The 10,000-nt window shown below is 34.5% G+C and overlaps 1 long non-coding RNA gene across 1 annotated transcript in view; it reads right to left on the bottom strand.

Annotated features, from left to right (window-relative positions):
- Window positions 1–4,186: 4,186 nt before the first annotated feature.
- Window positions 4,187–10,000, bottom strand: part of LOC128644888 (uncharacterized) — a 67,488-nt gene continuing 61,674 nt past the window's right edge. Inside the window, exon 2 of the long non-coding RNA XR_008400058.1 lies at window positions 4,187–4,621. This is a non-coding gene — a long non-coding RNA (uncharacterized LOC128644888). The remainder of the gene's footprint in view (window positions 4,622–10,000) is intronic.

Here is a 10,000-nt window from a genome sequence, read left to right on the forward strand (position 1 = left end):
TGTTTGTTTTGTGCTTTGCACACTGTGAATGACCGATATGGACTTGATTTTCATTGGTGCACACCCTACAGTCTTGAAATAGGCCGACACATCTGATCTTGAAATTAAGTGGACAGTCTTATGCAAAAATGACATCGTTTAATTTGTTATTTTTTTGCATTATTGACCTATCTTTTTAGGTGTTAAAAGGATATGAAACCCAATTTTTATTCTTTCATGATTTAGAAAGAGCTTGCAATTTTAAACAACTTTTCAATATACGTCTATTATCTAATTTGCTTCATTCTCTTGATATCATTTGTTGAAAAGCATATCTAAATAGGCTCAGTAGCTGCTGATTGGTGGCTGCACATAGATGCCTCTTGTGATTGGCTCACCCATGCGAATTGCTATTTCTTTAACAAAGGATATCTAAAGAATGAAACAAATTAGATATTGGAAGTAAACTGGAATGTTGTTTAAAATTTAATTCTCTATCTGAATCATGAAAGAAACATTTTGGTTTCATGTCCCTTTAAATTGATAGTCACAAGCATTGCAATTCCTGAGCATTGTGATTGGTTTCTATTTGTGACTGTCATTCCTGTTTGGTTCACCTCCCATGCAGGACTTTCCCTATGTGTTTAATCAATTTACAAGAATTAAACACAGAGCTAGGATCAGTAATGCAAAAGTGACATAAGTTCTACATTAGAATGTCCCTTTAAGCAGACAAAACATTTTAGTTACAGTAATGTGGTTTGTATCCTGGGCAAAAGTTGAGTGGAAACGAAGAGCAGAGTTTAAAGGGACAGTCAAGTCCAAAAAAAACCTTCATGATTTAGATAGGGCATGTAATTTTAAACAATTTTCCAATTTACTTTTATCACCAATTTTGCTTTGTTCTCTTGGTAGTCTTAGTTGAAAGCTAAACCTAGGAGGTTCATATGTTAATTTCTTAGACCTTGAAGGCCACCTCTAATCTAAATGCATTTTGATTGTTTTTCACCACTAGAGGGCATTAGTTCACGTGTTTCATATAGATAACATTGAGCTCCTGCACGTGAATTTACCATGGAGACAGCTCTGATTGGCTAAACTGCAAGTCTGTCAAAAGTACTGAGATAAGGGGGCAGTCTGCTGAGGCTTAGATACAAGTAATCACAGAGGTAAAAAAGTGTATTATTATAACTGTGTTGGTTATGCAAAACTGGGGAATTGGTAATTAAGGGATTATCTATCTTTTTAAACAACAAAAATTCTGGTGTTGACTGTAAGAAATCAGATATAAATCAAGCAATGTGTATGCTGAACTGCTGATGCAGATGGTTAAATACAAGCACGAATAGCACTGTCTAGTTGTTTGTATACCATTGTGTGAACTAGTTTAAAGGGATAGTAAACACAAAAATGTTATTGTTTAAAAAGATAGATAATACCTTTATTTACCATTCCCCAGTTTTGCATAACCAACACTGTTATAGAAATATACTTTTTACCTCTGTAATTCCTTGTAGCTAAGCTTCTGCTGACTGCCTCCTTATCTCAGATCTTTTGACAGACTTGCATTTCAGGCAATTATTGCTGACTCTTAAATAACTCCACATGCATGAGCACAATGTTTATTTATATGAAACACATGAATTAACACCCTCTAGCTGTGAAAAACTGTCAAATGCATTCAGAAAAGAGTCAGCCTTAGAAATTAGCATATGAGCCTACCTAGGTTTAGCTTTCAAATAAGAATACCAAGAGGACAACGCAAATTTGATGATTAAAGTAAATTAGAAAGTTGTTTAAAATGACATGCCCTATCTAAATCATGAAAGTTTAATTTGGACTTTACTTTGCCTTTAACAAATCTTCTGAGAAAGACATCAGCAGCACAGATATTAAATGCAGTTTTTTTGTATAATTTTCTTGCAATATATATTTTTCCTTTGGTTTAAGAATTACTTTATTTTTTCAGTATGAATTTATTTTTCAATACTAAATAGGATTGCAGTGTTTCTAATAACTGAGACATAAGGGTTTTATTTAATAAACAAACTGTGAATATAGGAGGTTACACAAAACAAACCTGTCCCTAATATATTAACACACTTAAATGCAGGTTACATGCCTGGAATTTATAAATGATCATATCATCTCTATGTGTTAGAAAGATTAAACACATAGCTAAAGGAGAGCAATAGTATAACACACTGGTTTTCAAACCTGTCCTCAGACCTCCCAAACAGACCACATTTTGTGGATATCTCTGAACTAGAGCACAGGTGAAATAATCAGCTAATTAGTAACCATGGTTATTTTACCCACTCTCATCCAAGGTAATCCTGAAAACCTGGCCTGTTGGGGAGTCCTGAGGACAGGTTTAAAAGCCAGTGGGTAACGAATCAAAATCCAATGCACAATGTCACCGGGAAATGAGTACTAAGAAGCAGAAGAAAATAATACTAAAAAGCATATCATTTAGAGAGGAAAATGTATTCTGCACAATTTTAAAACTTCCTGAAATTCTTTAACCCACAAAAAGACTTAGGCCGAAAGGTAAACCCTTTTATTGAATATCATAACAATCAAAAGTGAAATAAAACAGGAATATAGCACAATACCTAAGTAATAGTTCATATCACGAGTTCTCAAGAGCTCTATGGTATTTCTATATATTTTACATTGTTTCCATTGGTCCCCATAACTGCCCCTTTTCTTTCTTCTCCTCCCTGTTCCTGCCTATAACCCCTTATATAAAGCCAGCAGCCCTTATTTTCATAGCTCGTATCCTCATCTCATATTCTTTTGCCTGGAGGATGAGTCAATAAATTGCTAGCTGTTAAATCTGCCATTGTACTCACATTTCTCATTAAAGGGACAGGGTACAGCACTGGTCCTTAAAAGGATAGTAAACCTCAAAATTTTCTTTTATGATTCAGATAGAACATAAAATTTAAACAACTTTCCAATTTAATTCTATTATCAAAATGTCTTCATTCTCTTGTTATCCATTGCTGAAGGGACAGCATTGCACTACTGACAGGAAGCTGAAAATATCTATTTAGCCAATCACAAGAGACAAATGTGTGCAGGCACCAATTAGCAGCAGCTCCCACTAGTGTATGATATGTGTGTATTCATTTTTTAACAAGGGATACTAAGAACAAAGCACATTTGAAAATAGAAGTGAATGTAAAAGTGTCTTAAAATGACACGCTTTATCTGAATCATGCAAGTTTAATTTTGACTTTCCCATCCCTTTAAGGGCTAAACGACCAGCAGGGGTTAAAAAGTGAGATAACCCAAATGATTTCTTTCATGATGTCATTTTATTTCTATTATCTAATTTGTTTCCTTCTCTTTGTATTGTTTGTTGAAAAAGAATAACTAGGTAGGCTCAGAAGCTGCTGATTGGTGGTTGCACATATATGTATTTGGCTATTGGCTTTCAGCTAGCTCCCAGCAGTGCATTGCTGCTCCTTCAACAAAGGATAGCCAGAGAATGAAGCAAATTTGATAACAGAAGCATATTAGAAAGTTGTTTAAAATTGTATGCTCTATCTGATCCATGAAATAAAGATGTTTGGTTTCACGTCCCTTTAAATCAATATAAAGCTATAGTAGCCGACAAGAAACACTGTGTAGTTTTCAGTCCAAGAGTTTGTTTCTTTATGATTGTGAACATTTCCTTGTTAAATAATTAACTTATGATAAAAAAAAAACATTTCTAACTAAGAACAGGTACACTGAAATAAATGCAATAATCTCTTCACCACTCTCTTTCTTTTTTCTTTTTCTAAAATGAACCACTGGACAACAATTTAGAAAACTTGTCAAACAATGAACACTATAAACTTTTAAACTTGGCTTGAAAATAGGATTGCACTACAGCAATAGGGTTAATTAAAGGGATAGTCTAGTCAAAATTAAATCTTCTAAATGTATCCACCAATTAGCAAGCGCTATACAGGGTTCTGAACCAAAAATGGGCCGGCTCCTAAGCTTACAGTCTTGCTTTTTTCAAATAAAGATACCAAGAGAACAAAGAAAAAATTGACAATAGGATTAAATTAGAAAGTTGCTTACAATTGCAAGCTCAATCTGAATTATAAAAGTTTAAGTTTGACTAGACTGTCCCTTTAACACAATGGCCAACACATAGGTATTCACATTTAAATATTCAGGGTAAATAAGTATTTTGGAAACCCCAACGTTTGTTTTTATGCACTTGACTGACAATGATTTTTATTTCACGTAAGAAATGATCACAATAAAGCAGGAGGATGGAGAATGTTTAGGCAAATGTGTGATACTGTTATTTGTGTTCAATTTAATACAATATGTGCAATTCACTTTTATTTTGTTTTTGCCACAAGCACTTTCCCTGTGTGTTTAGTATTTGTATGACCTTTATTTTTTTTTACAAGTTTGATTTTGTTTTCTATGTTTGTTTACACATCTGAATTTTAATAAATGTTTACAATAAACAATCATTGCGTGGATGATTAAAAGAACTTGTTTTGGTCTGTGAAATCTCAAACTAAAAATATAACAGGAAATCCCAATACGTTGATGGAAAATAAACATAACCTGGGTTGACATCACTAGCTGAGATCCATGTATTGGTCATTTGTGCAAGGTCTGTTATCTGGGTAAATGAAGATAAAAAAGAATCACAAAAACCTTAGCTAAATTAAATGCAATTTAAAGGACCAGTAAATACAGTAGATTTGCATAATTAACAAATGCATAATAAAAAAGAAAATGCAAAAGCACTTAGTCAAAATTTCAAATGAGTAGTAGATTTTTTTTTTCTGACAAATATCAAAATAAGTTCCCTTTTCCTTCCCATTGCATCATGTGATAGCCATCAGCCAATCACAACATTCATATACCTATTTCCTGTGGCTTCTTGCACATGCTCAGTAGGATCTGGTGCCTTAAAAAGTGTAAATATGAAAATACTGTGCTCATTTTGATAATGGAAGTGAATTAGAGAGTTGTTTAAAATGGTCTGCTCTATCTGAATCATGAAAGTTTAATTTTGATTTGACTCGCTGGGTAGGACGAGTTATTGCAACTCCATGTGTGAGTCAGAAATGTGGAGTGGCCATTCTATTCAACAAAAAATTACAATTTGAAATTATCAGTGCTGAATATGATACAGATAATAGATTCATCATTATGCAGATTTCTATTAGAGGATTTTAACTCACTCTATGTAATGTTTATGGCCCAAATCAGTTTTCCCGTAGATTTTGGGATTTAATCCAAAATAAATTAAACCGTTATTGTAGTGATAGACTAATAGTAAGCGGAGATTTCAGCATGACACTCTCTCCAAATATTGATAGAATGTCCCAGAGCAAACGACATGATATGAAAGCAAGTAAATATTTCAATAAATTCTGCTCCCTACTTAAACTTAATGATATTTGGAGGATCAAATTTCCTGACATTGTAGAATTCACCTGTGAGTCTAAAACGCATTGCACGTTTTCAAGAATCGATTATATTTTTATATCAGAACAATTTCTTCCGTTACGATTATGTCCTCAGATTCATGATATCATTATCTCGGACCATGCGATAATCTCATTGGCTATCCACTTAGTTCCTAGAGAAAACCTTCACAATTCTAGATTCTTTTTTCCTCGCTACTTAAGTAATAACAATAAATTTATTAATTGGTTAAAACTACAATGGTGGGGACTCTGTCGTAATAATATTTTATACTCTAACAAAAGTGAAATATTTTGGGAAACTTTTAAAGCTGTCCTTAGAGGTCAAATCAAGTCCTACATATGTCATAACAAAAAGAAATGTTTAGTGAGTGAAAGAGAATTATCCAATCAAGTTAAAAATGCCTTCAAACAATATAAGTCTCATCCCTCTCAGGGTAACCTGGCTATATTATTCCCAATGTAGATTTAAAAGAGATATATTTATTAAACAGCAATGTCTTGAGGAAGAGACTAAATTGGGATAACCGTTTCAGAGGCCATTACGGCAGCTCCGCCAAATATTTGGCAAGAATTACCAAAAATAGCAAAAGTAGAAATTATATTGCGGCTATTAAGGTCGAACAACGGAGATATACAGATAATAACAATATTAGAAAGCTGTTTTTTTAATACTTTCAAGAATTATATAGTACACAACCGATAGATAACTCTAATAAAGAACTTTTTTGGAATAAAATTATAATACCTCAAATTTCCCCCTCAGACTTAGAATTCTTTAATTCACCAATTTCTAAGGAAGAAATTCAGTCAACAATCAAAAACGCTAAACTAAACAAAGCAGCAGGGCCAGATGGGATCCCGATAGAACTGTATAAAATTCTAATGGAAGAAATAAGTAATTCATTAGTGCTTTTGTTTAATAACTATTATATAACCTCTTCCTCTATATCTAATTTTTTTTTCTGCAGCAAATATAACCCTTTTTCTCAAAAAGGACAAAGACCCTGAACAAACAGCTTCTTATAGACCTATATCCGTCTTAAATTCTGATGATAAAATCCTCCTCTCTATTATTGCTAATAGAATGAAGATTTTTTTGTCTAAAATAATTCACAAATTTGATATAGATCAAACGGGTTTCATGAATGATCGTACTGTAACTTCTAATCTTCGGAAAGTTGAAACACTGTTAGACTATTTTTGGAATCAATATGTGACCCTAAATAAGGAGAAGTCGGATAAGGACCTAGCTATACTATCTATTGATGCCGAGAAGGCTTTTGATTCCATATCATGGGATCATCTGCTATATTCTTTAAAATGCTTCGGTATTAAAGGTCATTGTTTAGATTTTATAGCTAAGATCTATAAAAATCCATACTCAGCACTTTTGATAAATGGCAATTTCTCTGATAAAATTGTGCTAGGGCGAGGTACACGTCAAGGCTGCCCTTTATCGCCTCTATTGTTCAATATTGCAATAGAACCATTAGCAGCTTGGCTCTGTTTAGAACTATTGGGGATTAGAGTTGGTAACATGGAGCTTAAAATCTCTCTATATGCTGATGATCTGTTAATTTTTTTTAGAGGATTCGAAAAGGTCTATTCCTAGAATTCTTAATATACTATCTACTTTTAGTTCTTTTGCGGGGTATAAGATTAACCTTCAAAAAAGTGAACTTCTATGGATACAAAAACATAGGGGAAGCTTAGTGACCATCCTTTTAAAAACACAAATAATATTAAATACCTGGGTATCGTATTACACAGAAATCCTAAGATGTGGTATAATTTAAATTTTAAACCGGTTTTTGAGAAAGCCATGTTAGATCTTAAGAACTGGTCCTCATTTCCTCTTTCTCTTTCGCACGTGTTAATCTAGTTAAAACAATCATCTTCCCAAGGATATTATATCTTCTGCAAAATCTTCCACTATTCATCCCTAATCAGGAATTTCGAAAGTTTTATGCAGCATGTTCACATTTTTTATCAAAAGGACATAAGGCACGCATCGCTATAGCGAAACTCTGCCAAAAAAAGAAGAATGGTGGACTGGCTCTGCCGGATATTAAACTCTACAATTTGACTACTCTAACTAAAATAGCTATTGGATTGCTGATTAGCTCCAATAAAGTCTCTTCTGTGGAGATAGAGATTTTGTTTATAGTTCCCTTCTCTCTAAAAACAATCTTACATTGCCAAATAAAAAATCTCCTGTCAAATATTAGCAATCTTATAGCTTTTAAAAATATAATTATAGCTTGGCAAAAGATATGTGGTATATTTGATATAGATTACAGATTTTCTGCTTTCTTACCAATACAGGGCAATCCAGAGTTTATTCCAGGCATTCATGAGCAAATATATCATACCTGGGCTCAAATTGGCCTGAAGTATATGAACCAACTTATTTCTACTTCGGGAAAGATGCTCCCATTCTGTGATCTAATGCATATATTTGATCTCCCAAGACATAAGCCCCAAGTTATCAAAGTCTGGCGGACCTGATCCGACAGTGCGGATCAGGTCCGCCAGACTATGCTTGCCGTATTCAGCATTGCACCAGCAGCTCACAAGAGCTGCTGGTGCAACACCGCCCCCTGTAGACTCGCCGCCAATGGGCCGCCAGCAGGGGCTGTCAATCAACCTGATCGTACTCGATCGGGTCGATTTCCGGCAATGTATGTCCGCCTGCTCAGAGCAGGCGGACAGGTTATTGAGCAGCGGTCTTTGTGACCGCTGCTTCATAACTGCTGTTTCTGGCGAGCCTGCAGGCTCGCCAGAAACACGGGGCATCAAGCTCCATTCGGAGCTTGATACATATGCCCCATAGTCTATTTGCATATTTCCAATCACGGCACTTTAATAATTCGCGAGATTGGAGCAATTCCATGGAGCCTCGCTGGTCCGAGATTAATGAATGCATTAAAAAAGCCACAGCAGGCAAATTTACAATTTCTTTATTATATAACATTATGCTCGCAAAACAGGGCCAAATTTTTTCTCAAAATCTGGCTACTTTCTGGCGACTATATTTCCTGCGATTTGAAGTAGCTAATATCTCCCAGAGTTTTTTCTGAATTAGAGAAACTGAACGTGTCAATTGCGTGGAAAGAATCACATACCAAATTAATACACAACTCTTATTTAACTCCTCTTAAAATGTCTAAATTTTCTTCTTTAAACCAACAATGGTGTCCAAAATGTCATCTAATAAATGCAGACATTTTACATATGTTTTTCCATTGCCCAAAAATAAACCATCTATGGAGCAAAGTGATGCTGCTATTGAGAGGTTTTACAGGAGTAAAAAAGTAATAATAACAATTATTTCTGTTTAATTAATATAACTTTTGGTGAAATTTGCAGTATTCACAGATTGATCAAGCTTGAAAGGTTCATGAATACATTTCAATAGTGAATAGAATTATTTTTGCAATATATTTCTATTGCCCTAGTATAAATGATAGTTTTAGCAGAATATCAATAAAAGTTGCACATGGGATGCCCAGTGTCAGAGGTGACTTGTGTGATTCCGATTAAAGGGACAGTATTTACAAGACACATTTGTTGTGCTGCTGAAGAATAACATATTGAAAACAAATTAACATCCTTTTTATTGCAATTATTTAACAATAGCAAAACTCCACTCACCATTGGTCTTATTTATAGGAGCCAATCTGGGCTTTAGTCTGCAGACAACAAGGCTAGTCACTATCATTATGTTAGTATAGAGTGTATTCTTTTGCAGTGGTTATTAGCTAAAGCCAACATGGGAAAGATATGTAGTAGGATTATTCATGAAAACGCAGCAGGTAGCATTTTAAGCTCTGAGAACTATAAAATCCTCAGAGCTAAAAGACAAGAAAAGGGGGCAAAATAAATATTGAAACTATATTACAAAGTTGTTAGCATAACTAAATATTTTATATAAAAAAATCTTAAGGTGTTTACTGTGCCTTTAAGGCATTTCTGACACAATACACACCAGCTATTCTTCTCTGAGCTGAGACAGTGGGCCCCATTTATTAAAGGGACATGAAACCCAAAATGTTTCTTTCATGATTCAGATAGAGAATACAATTTTAAACAGCTTTCCAAGTTACTTCTATTATTTAATTTGCTTCCTTCTCTTGTTATCCTTTGCTGAATCTGAATCATGAAATAATGTTTTTGGGTTTCATGTCCCTTTAAAGCCTGGACAGCTTATTAAAGCGCAAAATCAGGATTGCTTGTGCAATGCCGCCCCATGCTCACTCTATGGTGCACAAGTAGGAGCTGTAAATCAACCCGGGTGAACATGTCCGTGGTGATTTTAATCCGTCAGCTAAGAGCTGGTGTACAGGTTTGGAAGCAGCTGTCTCATGACCACTGCTTCTTAACTATCGGCTGCAGTCTCGCTCATGTTCACCAAAGATGCATACGCAGCTTGATAAATGGAGCCCAGAGTTTGAATGAGGACACGCAGGGCATTGCATCATATTTACATTTACCCCTCATAACTTTCACTAGAAGCATTGTTGCTAATATAAATAAATGCCAAAAACGTTTCCATTCACAGT

Source organism: Bombina bombina, chromosome 1 (genome assembly GCF_027579735.1).
Source record: "Bombina bombina isolate aBomBom1 chromosome 1, aBomBom1.pri, whole genome shotgun sequence".
Taxonomy (NCBI): domain Eukaryota; kingdom Metazoa; phylum Chordata; class Amphibia; order Anura; family Bombinatoridae; genus Bombina; species Bombina bombina.